This window comes from Lissotriton helveticus, chromosome 7 (assembly GCF_964261635.1).
Source record: "Lissotriton helveticus chromosome 7, aLisHel1.1, whole genome shotgun sequence".
Classification (NCBI taxonomy): domain Eukaryota; kingdom Metazoa; phylum Chordata; class Amphibia; order Caudata; family Salamandridae; genus Lissotriton; species Lissotriton helveticus.
Window position 1 is genome coordinate 298,787,932 of NC_136068.1, and position 14,948 is coordinate 298,802,879.

Here is a 14,948-nt window from a genome sequence, read left to right on the forward strand (position 1 = left end):
CTATTCCTGTGCAGGTTGTCCTGTTCCTGTCCTTATGCTGTATTAAACCTGCAAACTCCTACTACCTCGAATCTTGACTCTTATTTATTGAGCTATCTGTTATTGCTATGTCCAGTCAAACCTAGATCCGGTATTATTTATTTATATACCACATAATGGCGCCCGAACAGGGACTTGCCCTTTCCCCACGCGCCGGTGAAGCCACGCCGGCCCCCTGACCCTCTGCAGCCGTGACGGAACCATACCGGCCACGTGCAGATATTTCTGCTTCAAGTATCCCTCAGGCCCACGGAGGAGATGGAGGTGGCGGTCCAGCATCCAGACGAGGCGGTGGAGGAACGCGGCGAGTCCCGACCAGAGCCCAAGCCGAGAGTCCAAGGTCCGAGGTATCCGGAGGCCCACCCGTAACTGGAGTCCGAAGTTCGTCCGTCCGGCGTCGAAGCAGTCCAGTCCAGTCCGAGGCCTTCCGTTCTTGCTGCCCGGTGAGTACCATTGCTGGGGTAGTATCTAGACAGGGTCAATCTAATTGACTCTGGTCCGTGGGTTGGTGGTACACAGACCCCCAAACGAAGTGTCCACTTCGGTGGATGCGGGTCCTGACGTGTCTCTTTATGAGACCGGTAAGTTTCGTACTGTTTCAGCAGTGCATCTAGTTTCTGTTCTAGTCCATTCTGTTCTCGAGAAATTCATGTATTCTGTTTCCAGTATTCCAGGTAGTATTCTGTTCGAACTGTTATTTTAAATATTCTTCATGTATTTTAATGTCGTGGTATGAATGTGAAGTAATTATCGTGTTCATTGTGTATTGTATTGTGTCTAGATTACAGTTCAGTCATGCCCTTATTCTCGAAATTACGTCAGTTAAAAACCAGAAAAGGTCTGCTAGAAGCAGCAGTTCCTGTCCCGCCTAGGGACAGTCCAGGTCATTTTATGTATCAAAAGCATGGCATAAGTGCCATATTATATCTAGATTTATGGGTAGAGTATACCAAAGAGTTAGAAGAAAAGTATAGATGGCCTGTATCAGGCACATGGGATGCCGAGTGCATCATGCGAGTAGAAGAAGCATTATGGAAAAAGAAAGCCAGACAGTCACAGAAAGATGCCATCGAGCTATGGCGCAAAGAATCTCATAAAAGAACCGAAAAAGAAATCAGAAAGTCAGAACTAAGTAGAGAATCCTTAGAACGAGCCCAAGAAAGGGAATTAATCGAGATAGGTGAACGAGTTAAAACAGAACAGTCAGACAGACAGAGGCATGCCCTTATTAAGGGTATGTATCCTCTTCTTGCCGAGGGCTTGCCAAAAGCGACCCCGGAGGCATCCAGTAATTTTCCGCCACCACTAGTTCCGACCAAGCTACGTCACAAACCGACCGCAGCTGATATTTTCATTTCGTCCTATTTGGACGACACAGTCCCGGAATATGCAAATCCTGTTCCGCCGGTCCCTGTAAATCAGGCAATTCCCGCTCCTCCAGACACCGGAGTACCTGCTACGGTACCCCCGGTCCAGCCCGCCATACAAGTCCAGCCTGCATTTCAATTTCCCACTTTGCCAGCACGAAGAGCATCAGTTGACGACTCTAGTTTAGGGGCCGCAGGGGGAGGTCCTCCTGGAACCCCGCCGCCACACAAGCGTTTAACGTTAGTCGAATTACATGCACAAGCGTCACAGCGTACGCCCAGACATCAGTCTGTTGCAGAAATAAGAAAAGCCCTTACCGAATGTGGCTATGACCCAGTCCCAGGCGAGGATAATATGGTTTTATATTCATTACGCGTAAGAAAGGTGACCGAGTATCTAGTCACCCTACCAGATATGAAAGAAGATCTAGACAGAATATATCGTTTCATCCGTACAGGGGATGATCCAGAAAGTATTAGTGACGTCATGTCTCAAAGGAAAGTTGAGATCCAGCTCATGTTATTAAAGTTCTTGATTAATTGTCTAATAAGAGAACAAGATTCCCCGACTAAAGATCAGGCCGAAATGAAAATCCTGACAAGGTGGAGTGATAATATAGCCGAGGGTAAACACAAGACTATCAGTAGTATAGAGAGTATGTACAAGAAAATCCGTAAGGAAATAATAAGGTTACACGATCAACGTAAGGCAGCACAAGTAAGCGAAAAAGAAAATGACTCTGCGGAAGAGGTAGAGGACGAGAATTCCGCCAGAATAGCGTATGTAGGAAAATCTAGATTTCCAGATCGCCATTTGCGCCTAGAACACAAGTCAGTTTTACATCATCCAGCACCAGAACAAGGTTCTCTAGAACAAGTATTTCAAGCTACCGATCACATTCTGAAATCACGAATCGGTTATAGCGAGTTAAGCACTATGCATGAACAAGAACTAGCTCGATCAGCAATCCGATGGATTACTGATTCTACCACTTTTCCAGACGAAATAGTGGCACACATGTTTCTGAAATTGCCCCCAGCCGAGCAACGACTGGTGGGTATGTATATGATCCAGCACCTCATTACTTTGTATGAGGGTCAACATTCTGATCCAGGTCCGTTACACGATGTCCTGAACGAGTTACTCCAGTATAGATGGAAAGGTTTAGGTACCGATTTAATTAGTGTCATTCTAGAACAGCGCCACAAATATAGTATGTTTTTGAACCCGCATTTTGTTCATGTCTCACCTCCAGAAAGTAAACCGTTTTACATAGACAGACAGAATCCGTTACGAGAAGTACACCCAGTTAGGACAACAGATGGTGAAATGCAACGAGTGTTTGTTTACACTCCGATTACAAAGATGGAACTCTTAGAGATGAAAAAGTTAATTCCCTGTCATGATAAAGATCCAGCAGGGTTCCACCGAGAATTAAAAGACATGCTCCGTATGGGAGAATACACGTATCCAGATATAATTAAAATGTTAAAAGTCTTATTGCCCGCAGGGGTATACGAAAAACTCAAGGAAAAAGATTGGGAGGTGGGAGAGAAAAAGATCGATTGGGCAGTCCTAGAAGCTGAAGACAAGGCACGAGTACCAGGTACCGGTCTAGGAGATAAATGTAAAGAATTACCTGAACTGTTAATACAAGTTTTGCCCAGATTATTAGCAACTAAAAAGGAAGACTGGGATGCAATCTCAGCCTGTAAACAGAAACAAGACGAAGACACTAGTGATTTTTATTCTAGATTCGAGAAATGTTTTAGTATAAACAGTGGCCTCAAGACAAGTAGCGAGTCATACCCTCATCTTTTTGTTACTAAATTAGTCGAGAATTCAAGTCCACAAGTTAAGAATCGAGTTTTGAAAGTCGAAAGTACCTGGCAAGCTAATACCCCGTCCCAGATGTTACAGATGCTTCAATACCACCAGAATAGAATCAGAGAAGAACAAGATCATGAAAGAAAACGTATGAAGGACACGAAAATGAAAGTACTAGTTGCACAATCTGTTCCTCAAGACAGTCAGAAGAGGGGTCCGAATCAAGCCAGTCACCCTGCAGCTCCCGTTAAAGGGAACTGCAATTATTGTAAACAGCCAGGTCATTTCATAAACGAGTGTGCAGTTCTGAAACACAACATAGCTACCGGTAAGACTAAAGAAAGACCACGTCCGCCTAGACAAGAACAAGTTACACAGACTCCTCAACCACAGAATGCACAACAGACAGTTACAGCACCGCAGCCTATTGCTGCAACACAGCATGTTACACAGCAGATGTACCAGTATGCACAGTCCGAGTATCCAGAGTATCAACCGTATTCATGAAACAGCCTAGAGAGGGAGGTAGGTTTGCCTCTCATCGAGATACCTGTAGATCAAGAAGGTCCCTATGTTCATAGTCAAGTATTAGGGAAAGATAGAAAGTTTTTGATTGATACAGGGGCAAGTAGGACCACCATCAGCCACGCCGAAGTTCCAGGGGCTCCACTCTCAGGCTCTAGAAATGTTTCCCTTGGATTTTCAGGAAAACCTATTGTAAATGAAATATCAAAGCCAGTTACTCTAGAAGTAGGTCCATTGTCCCGCACTACTGATCTGTTACTTACTAAGTCCTGTCCAGAAAATTTGTTGGGCATTAAAACACTGAAAGAATTAGGTGCAGTTATTTGCTGTTCCCCAGAGGGAATACGATTGTTCCTACGTGACTTCAAGGGTCACTATGTATTACGAGATTTTGATCCGAGATTGTCTAATGTTCCGCAGCATCTATGGGCGCAAGGTCCAACTGATGTTGGTTATATGCAAATCACACCCCATCGCGTGACTCTCAAGCCAGGTGTAGTGTTACCACGAATCAGACAGTACAGATTGCCACCTGAGGCTGTAGCAGCCTTATCCAAAATTATTGACGAGCTCATCGCTCAAGGAGTAGTTGTAGAAACTGACTCCAATGTATGTAATTCTCCGATCATTCCTGTCATGAAACGTACTGATCCGAATGCACCCCCAGTATATCGATTAGTGATTGACCTACGAGAACTCAATAAATGTATTATTCCCCAGTACCCAGTTGTCCCAGATATCTCTTCCCTATTGACAGCCATTGATTCAGAAGCTTCATTTTTCACAGTCATAGACCTCAAGAACGCGTTTTTCAGTGTCCCCATTCATCCAGACAGCCAGTTCCTTTTCGGATTTTGTTTAAATGGAAGGAGCTATATGTTCACACGAGCTCCTCAAGGTTTCACAGAAAGTCCTAGTATTTACAGTCAAGCACTTAAGAGACAACTAGACAATATTCACATGCCAACTGACACTGCCCTGCTCCAGTATGTCGATGATCTACTGATCACAGCCCGTTCTGAACGTGCTTGCGAGCGAGCATCCCTTACTGTCTTGTATTTCCTTGCCGAGATGGGGCACAAGGTGTCCCCTTCTAAGCTTCAATTCTGTGTCCAGCAAGTGATCTACTTAGGCCACTTACTGTCCAAGAGGGGTAGGCAGTTGACACCAGACCGTATCCAGTTAATAGCGAGTCTTCCTCAGCCCAGGACCCAGAAGGAGGTACGTGCTTTTATCGGCCTTACTTCTTATTGCAGACAATGGATTCCTCAGTATGCATTTCTAGCTAAACCACTGATACAGTTAACGACACAGGAGGCAGCCGTATCGACTGTCCTCCCTTGGACATCTGAACATACACTTAGTTTCAATGAGTTAAAGAAAGCTTTATGTCAAGCTCCAGTTCTAGCAACACCGAACTACAGTAAGCCTTTTACACTTTTCGTCACAGAACGCGAAGGTACAGCATTATCTGTTCTTACACAAGATCAAGCAGGACAATACAAGCCCTGTGCTTATTTTTCGAGCACATTAGATCCTGTAGCCCAGGCTCTGCCTGCGTGCCTCAAGTCAGTTGCAGCCACAGCACTAGCTATCAGACAAAGTGATTCCATAGTGTTAGGACACTCCCTGACAGTACAAGTTCCACACTCCGTGGAAGTTCTTTTAAACCGAACACAGACTCAGCACTTGACAATTGCACGTTTAACAGGTTATGAATTGACACTGTTCCAGCCACACATAGAAATCAGACGCTGCAACGTTCTAAATCCTGCTACACTGTTACCGTCCGTTAATTCAAATCCTGCCACACACGACTGTGTGGAAGTAGTCAACATTACGACAAAACCAAGACAAGATCTGACAGATATTCCATTACCAGATCCAGACCTGACACTTTATGTGGATGGTTCATGTATGAGAACAAGTACAGGAGAACTAGTAGCCGCGTATGCAGTGACTACTGACACTGAAGTTATTGAAACACACCGTATTGACACTCTGTCCGCTCAAGCAGCAGAGCTAGTTGCTCTGACACAAGCCTGCATACACGCCAAGAATCTGAAAGTTAATGTTTACACAGACTCACGTTACGCATTTGGAGTCGTACACGACTTTGGAGTGCTCTGGCAGGAGAGAGGTTTCATGACTTCTCATGGAACCAAGATTCAGCATGGTCTCCTTATTCAGGCTCTGTTAGATGCTATACATTTACCGACATCTATTGCTATCATGAAGTGCAAAGCACATACGAAAGTTACTGACATTATTTCCCAAGGTAATGATCTAGCAGATCGCACAGCCAAGCTTATAGCACAGACTCCAGACATTTCAGTTAAGCCAACACAGACACATACTCCAGATCCGACTACCTGTATGACAGTTAAAGACCCTACTCAAGATGTCATAGATATCCAGTTACATGCTACTCCCGATGAAATCAAGAAATGGTCCGAACAAGGAGGGGTCCAGACAGATCAAGGATGGTTAACGCAGGGTAGAACCACATGGTTTCTCCCCGACTCTATGGTTCAAGTCATTATCAATACCGCACATAGTCCAGCACATTTAGGAGAAAAAGCTATGTTAGATAGTATCCAGAACATTTGGTTCAACAAGCATTTACGAGCTGCAGCCAAACAGAAAGTCCGTACCTGTATGATATGTTGCCAGTTTAATCCAGGTAAAAGTGTGCCGGTGGAACAAGGTGGATTCCAACCTCCTGACCACCCTTTTGAAGTCCTCCAGATGGATTATATTCAGATGGAGCGATGTCGAGGTTTCAAGTATGTCCTTGTAGTTGTATGCGCTTTGTCCAGGTGGACAGAGGCATATCCAGTCCCAGATTACACAGCCGCGACCACTGCCAAGCAGTTGGTTCGTGAGTTCTTCCCCCGTTATGGACTCCCTAGAGTCGTATATTCTGATAACGGCCAGCCATTCTCATCTGAGTTGATGAAGCACGTTTCCCTATTGTTAGGGTACCAGTGGAAGTTCCATTGTGTACGCCATCCTGAAGCAGCTGGTCTCGTAGAGAGACATAATCAGACCCTGAAAATCCGAATTGCAAAAGTTTGTCAAGAGAAAGGTGTGGACTGGCTAGTAGCTCTGCCAGTTGCTCTGTTCTACATGCGCATGGTCGCACATTCCAGATCAGGTCTGTCCCCGTACGAGGTCGTATTCGGCCGCCCCCCTAACATGTGGGGTACACCTAGACCCCGAAGTATTACCGATGTTTCAAGTAATATGCTGACAGATTACCTAGCTTCCTTGATGTCTGCCCTCAACTCTTGTCGTTCACAGGTTGCTGCCGCATTTCCAGACAATACCGAGGTGGCACCACATGAAATCGTTCCCGGATCCATGGTCCTAGTGCGAAACTTTGATCGTTCAAGTCCGCTGGAGCCTCGCTGGAAGGAGCCCCGACAGGTCCTCTTGGCCACCCGTACAGCCGTGAAGTTAGAGGGACGAAAAGGCTGGGTGCATCTTTCGCACATCAAAAAATTTTATGGATTGAAACCAGTTTCAAAGAACATTTCCGAGCATTTAAAAGACTGCCAAAGTACTATTCTTAAGGACTGTCCCGCAAAAGACATTGCTACGAACCCTTCCCTGTTAGAGAAAACTCCGCAACAGGAGTATAAGCTTAAGTTAAGGTCTAGTAAAATAAGTCAGCCAGTTTGATTGTCTAAGTCCTCCCCTAGGTGAAACGGTTAGACCGGTTTCTGACATGTATAAAATAGACCCCCATAGCGAGAGAGTTAGTCAAAACTCAATCCGATGTATCGTTTTTCTAAGTTTCATAATATTTCTCAGTGTTATGATTTCCTGCACCAGTTATGCATTTTATCTGTATTTTCCAGTTTCTCATGTAAATAAGTCTTCTAATGTTACAGTAGAGCACACGTTTAGTGATCTGCCTCCTCATGAACTCTCTTATCGCCTCGCTATGCGTAACAATTCTTTTATCCACATGTTACATTATTCACACCAGACCAGCAATGCCACTAATTGTTGGGTGTGTGGTCGACTCCCCCTTTTCCAGACACCGAAGGGAGTTCTACCACTCTTTCCGTATCCCTTTTCACATAATGGTTCGTGTGGAGCATGGTCCACGTTAACATCATCCTCAACAGATATGTCTTTTCTTAACAGTACATGTTTCCCAGACAAGCAAGGTCTTCCCCACAGAACAGGGTTAGATCTCGAAAACGAAGTTTACAATTTAGGAAATTATTCTTCGAATTTCATGGTCCTGAATGTTCAGTCTGATACTACTCCAGACTTACCTGCTATTTCAGTACTACCAGTCAAAGGCGAATTATGTGTTAGAAATTATGGTTCCATACATGTAGGACATAGTGATTGTACTACTATTGTCAAATATAGTGACAGTGGGAAATCTATTTTCAAAGCTTCACGTCATTCTTATTTTATTTGTGGTCAAACTGCATATGTTCGTCTGCCCCTCGATTGGGAGGGAACCTGTTACATTGCCTTCCTACTGCCACCTGTTTTCCTAGCTCCATCTGATTATCACAGAAACACACGTCTAGTACACATTAGACATAGAAGGGAGTCCCCGATTGTCGATTATACTGAAACTGCTCTAGAACAATATACAGATTTCAATAGAGGTTTCTTCTTCTTTATAGGACCTATCCAGAATAGTAAGTTAATTCGTAGGTTAACCAGAACCCTCGAAGCCGTAGTGAATGAGACTGCCTCTGCCCTAGGTAATTTAACTGAAGAGCAATCTGCTATGAGATTTGTCGTGCTCCAAAATCGTCTCGTCCTTGACGTCATCCTGGCCGATAGGGGCGGGGCATGTAGAGTCATCGGATCTAGTTGCTGCATTTTCATTCCTAATAACGCGCCGTCTGTTTATTCAGCTATAACCAGACTTCATAAAATTGCCCATCTGTTACACCAAGATCCAGGCACCTGGACATGGTCCGGTTGGTTCTGGAATATAATTTCCGCCTGGGGATGGAAAGTATTGTCATTTCTGGGTATTACAGTAGCAATCATATCCAGTTGCTGCCTCTGTATACAATGTGGCCCTGCGATTTGCGGCATTTGTGCTACCTCTTGTATTCCTAGTCCCAAGCCCCGTTCTAAATCCCGTTCCAAGAAAATTCGAGACGAGCAAATGATACTGTATGAAATGATAGATGGTATCATGAATATTGATGTTTCCTGATGGAAACGTAGTGACAAGGAGGGAATGTGGAAAAGTAAATTTTTCCATGTTCTGTGTCCCTACGCGTCCTCCATCATATGTTATCTGTGCATGATTAATATGCATATGTATTCCCCATGTTCGATTAAAGACGCAATTACAGTTGTGTCCATCTCTAGTATGCCAGTTTCCAGTTCTCGTGAATACTACGAATATCAGGCCTATGTAAAGTCACGTTGCCACGTTTCTCAGTATGCACGTTATTTCATTGTAAAGTCCCCGTTTCTAGCCCTCAAAAGGGCCCGGACACTAGATTCAGCTCCTGTCTCCTGAGCCTCACTGAGGAGCGATACAGCCCCCACCTGTATCCTCGACCCTTCACTTACTTCCTGCCTCGCAGTGCCCGGCTCAGCCTGGCTCTGCCTCTGAGTCTGCCAAGAGTATGTTATGATTCTAGTTATCAGTCCAGCCCTCCTTCTCTGCATTCCTAAGCTACTGAATCGCATCAATAGTTTCCGTCATTGTCTAGCCTTTACGTCTCCATGTAAGAGAAATACTGCATTTAATGGTCATTTAATATTCTTCATCACGCACTACATGTAGAATAATGCATGCTCCAGTCTTGGAGTCCGTTAGCCTCTCCCCTCCTGACTCTTAGTTTATATCAACATGTTCTCTAAACATCAGATACTAGATACTGTTTAGGTACATGTCGCCCTGACTCTCCAGACTTCAGTCTCTGCTCCTAGCACAGAGTTCATAGCCCCCAGCTTCTCCTAGTAACACGTCATTGTCAGTTTGCGCGCACCATTAGGTTAGAGGTCCCGGCTCCTTAGGTAGCCCCCTCCATGTTTCCACCCCATTTATGACATATTCTGTTATGTTTGCATCACATGTCTATGTATACGCCCCTGTTACACCCATTTTCACCCTTATCTTTCACGACTGCTATTGACCACACCTACTGCTCCGCCTATCGTATGTATTGTAATGCAACTGTTTTTAGTATATATGTTCGTGTATTGTTATTAAATGTTAGCGCGCTCATCCCAGATCCTGCCCGGCAGCTGTCGGGGCCCCCCCTGTCAAGCGCTGCCATCCTATTCCTTTGCAGGTTGTCCTGTTCCTGTCCTTATGCTGTATTAAACCTGCAAACTCCTACTACCTCGAATCTTGACTCTTATTTATTGAGCTATCTGTTATTGCTATGTCCAGTCAAACCTAGATCCGGTATTATTTATTTATATACCACACCCTCCTGGGCTGACTTTGGCCTGGGGGACCACATCCTCCAGTGCCCGGCCTTCGTTAATTAATTTTATTAATCTGTGGAGGGGTGGATGAGTGGCCCCCTTCCAGGGCCATTTTTGGCCTTGGGGACCCCATCCCCAGGGCCTGCACATTTTGTTATTCATTTTTTCTTTAAAGGAGGTGGCGATTCCTGGGGCAGGGGAGGTCCGCCAGGCCCTTCCACCCACATAAGAAGAAATAGGACCCACCTGCATTATTAATAAAGTGCCCCATGGAGGTGGCAGTCCCCTGGTCGTTGATAAGCCCTAGGAGGGTGGCCTGTGTGCCCCCTCCTATATTTATTACATGCCCCCTGCACCTGGCCCACCCCGGGGTCATTTAAAAGCAAGCACCGGAGCCTGCACTTTTGTTTTTGCCGTAAATTCGTAAATATCACGATTTCGCCCCATGGCTTGTGGATCAGGGTATACCTACCTTGCCCCTTTTTCTTTATTTTCACTTATTTATTTCGAGACTCAGTGAAGTCAAGTCCTGGTTGAAGTGTTAACAGCCAATCAGAGCAGTGCCTTGCCCTGCACAAGCTCATCTTAGTTCGCGAAGGCTTTGTGACCAGATATATCACTATAATTTTCGGCTCAAATTTTCAAACACTACTGAACAGATTTACACCAAGTAGGCAATAGGCACTTCCTTGACCCAACATCTACCTCCCTGCCAAATTTTACTTAAGTTTGTTCAGCAATTCGGCTGTAGGTGTGCCTAAAGGTTCCTAAGTGAATTAACATTACAAATGCACTCTTATTTTGTGCCCCAAATTCTCACTCCCCACTGCACGGATCAACCCAAACTTCCCATGACAACCACAACCTACCTTGACACTTTTTTGGGAACATTTCTTGAAGATTGGTCAAACTCCACCACCAAAGTTATAGCCACGTCAAAAAATGCTTTTCCTATGGAAAGTAGGTCATAACTATAACTACCTACTAGCAACCGCAAGTAGGTGAAATGTATGTATATATATATATAATTTTTTTCTGAAGTGACGTAGATTATCGCTGAGTGGTTGGCCGGCTGGTCAGCCTTCACATGTATATACTTTGTTTAGGTGTTCCTCCCAAAGATATTGAATTGTGCTTAGATTGTTCGAGTTGACACCTATTTGCAAAGTTTTATGCCATTCGATTATAGTTTGTTCTGTCTAGCATATTTTGCTCAGCTGTGGCTTTACATACTTTTTTCTTTATTATCCCCTTCATTTTTACTTTATCATCACTTTTTTATGCTTTCTCTGATCAGTTGCTTTGGCTGATTTTGGTTTACTTTTTTGTGTACATCTACTTTGCTGTGGTCCTATTCACATGATTATTTCTTTATTTCATTCAATATGTTTGTAATATTCTGCACAGGGCATTTACTTAGCTGCTAATTATAAGCTAGGCTTGGCAATGTTATTTTGGCACTATGTCATCATTTTCTTTTTCTTGTTCATTTGAACAGCATTGCTTTAGGATGGTAATATCAGGCACTTGCCTTCACTGTTGGTTGTAAATATTCCTTCCTTTTGTAAATAACCCCCGTGTACATAGTATTACTACCTGCTATTATTTTTTGGATTAATAACATGTAAATGTATGGGACCATGCATATTCAGCATTTAACGTCATATGCTTTTTTGTTACTTTGTTTCTATATTTCGTCACTTTGTAGTCTATCTACTGTGTTTATTACTATGAGAAGGCGTGTAGCATTGGTTGTTTTCATTTAGCCCTTTGTTTTTGTTTACTATTTAAGCACTTCCCTGTTTCTGGCGCGCTGTGTGAACAAGCTCTCTTGCAGAGTGAAACGCATCATCCTACATTAAACCGTCTTCCCTGTTTTCCATTGTCGGATGTATTTTCTATTCGAGGCTATTGTGGACTGCTGGATACGAGGTGTTTTGAGGTCCTGACCTCTGGTTCTGAATTCCACTCGGAACCTGGACTGCTCTTTTCATATATATATATATTCACTGAAAAAACCATAGGTTATAGACCATATATAGTTAGGAATTTGCATTTACAAAACCTTGAAAATTCACTGAAAAAACCATAGGTTAGAGACCATATATAGTTAGCTGGACATTTTATTGACATAAAACCAATGAAATTCCATATATAGTTAGTTGCACTAACTATATATCGCGCACCCGCAATCCACTGCTGATGATGTCACATATTACATCATTCATGACATGGTCAGTGACATCACTGATGACATCACTGATGACATCTCAAATGACATCACTGATGACATCACTGATGACATCTCAAATGACATCACTGATGACATCATCTAGCGTCTGTGTGTTTTTGTAAAGTTTAAATATGTTTTACATATTGAAGAATGAGTGGATGTATAGAAGACTGAGTGTGTGTGTGGCTGGCTGGGAGGTGTGTGACTCTGTGCATATCAATGTGTACTTGTATCAGTGATTGTATAAGAGAGTAAGTATGTGTTAGTATATGTGTGAAAAGTATGGTGTTCTGTGTTTAACTGTATAGATGAGGACATCGAAGTGTGATTGATTCTTCACAGGACTGACTAGGTGTATGAGTGCATATGATAGTGTTGTAATAATGAGTGACTGTATGTATGAGTGATTGTATGGGTGAATGAGTGAATGTGTGTGTAGACGTAGGAATCAGTGAGTGCGTATGTAGTAACTGGTATTGGTGTGTCATGATGTCATCAGTGATGTCATTTGAGATGTCATCAGTGATGTCATTTGAGATGTCATCAGTGATGTCATCAGTGATGTCACTGAAGTATGGTGTTCTGTGTTTAACTGTATAGATGAGGAAATGGAAGTGTGATTGATTCTTTACAGGACTGACTAGGTGTGTGAGTAACTCCATGGATGAGTGGCAGTGTGTGAGTGTCTGCATAGGTGTATGAGTGCATATGATAGTGTTGTAATAATGAGTGACTGTATGTATGAGTGATTGTATGGGTGAATGAGTGAATGTGTGTGTAGACGTAGGAATCAGTGAGTGCGTATGTAGTAACTGGTATTGGTGTGTCATGATGTCATCAGTGATGTCATTTGAGATGTCATCAGTGATGTCATCAGTGATGTCATTTGAGATGTCATCAGTGATGTCATCAGTGATGTCACTGACCATGTCATGAATGATGTAATATGTGACATCATCAGCAGTGGATTGCGGGTGCGCGATATATAGTTAGTGCAACTAACTATATATGGAATTTCATTGGTTTTATGTCAATAAAATGTCCAGCTAACTATATATGGTCTCTAACCTATGGTTTTTTCAGTGAATTTTCAAGGTTTTGTAAATGCAAATTCCTAACTATATATGGTCTATAACCTATGGTTTTTTCAGTGAATTTCATTGGTTTTTTAAAAGCTAATATCTATAGCTGTAAAATATATTCGTTATTACGTGACGTATCACGTAGCCACGTGAGACGCCTCATGACGCGTCGCATAACCGTGACGTATCGGCTCTGCAGCGCAAACAAAACCCGTAACGTAAGCGTGCCGGAGCACGCTTACAGATATATATATATTTTTTAACCTTAATTAGACAAAATCCACACGTGCACATATCTTGAGGCCTTGCAAAGGCACATCAAACAAACAGTCCCTACAATTTTGCCAAGTTTGCTGGAAATCTATTCCCTTAATTTTTTTTTTACTATTTCTCTTGGTTTTCCCCTTGTTACGCTTACCGGGACGCTACCCGGTACGCGAACCGGACGCTCCAAAAACACAAGATGGCGGACTCCCGTTACGCTGCCGGTTAGCTGCCCGGTTCGCGTACCGGGAAGCGCCTCTACCGCGAAAAATCGCGGGGGACTTTAATATCCCCCTCATCAATCCTAGGGGGTCAGGATGGGTTTACCTTGCCCCCTTTCCTTCATTTCCCCCTTCTTTTTTCACCACGTCTTGTCTCTCGAACCTACCGAGAGACAAGATGGCGGCCGCTCCGGACTGTTTACAATGTTGACAGCTACGCTGCCGGTTAGCTGCCCGGTTAGCTGCCCGGTGAGCTGCCCGGTGAGCTGCCCGGTTCGCGTACCGGGACGCGCCTCTACGGCGTAAAATCGCCGGTAGGGGAGCCCTTAGTTGTGGTTGTAAGTATCTACCACCCTCAGAGTTCTACACGAAGTGGTCGGAGACGAGAAAGACGGGACAACATAGTCAAGAATATTATGAACAAAGTACGCAGGCATACCTGTCGGGTTTTGGGCTGACGGCAGTGTCTATAAGTTCAAAAAAGAGAAGAGAAGAGAGAAGGTGGTGGCATGGGTAATGATAGTAAAGCCACAAATAAGGGCTCCCCTACCGGCCTTGACCACTAAAGATAACATAAATATCGAACCCGATAGACTTCTGTTGTCTCTGTTCGTGTGCATCACTCGCCATAGGAACAAACCATACATACCAGTCATTGATTGATATGCATTATCCTCACCTCTAAAGTGAATTACATTACATATGACAAGAACACGTACACATATACCAACATAAATATATAGAGACACCAGAATGAAGATTAGGCGTGCTGATCTGACAACACAATATGCATGAATTAATGATGGAGATCGTATATATATTTTCTATCACCCAACCAATAATTGAAAAATAGATATGTGGCAAATATTTGTGGTCTCAGATTCGTCGTATCAGTCACTAAGCATTGCATTAAGGAAATGTACTATAGAACTGTGCATGATCTTTGTAAGTCAC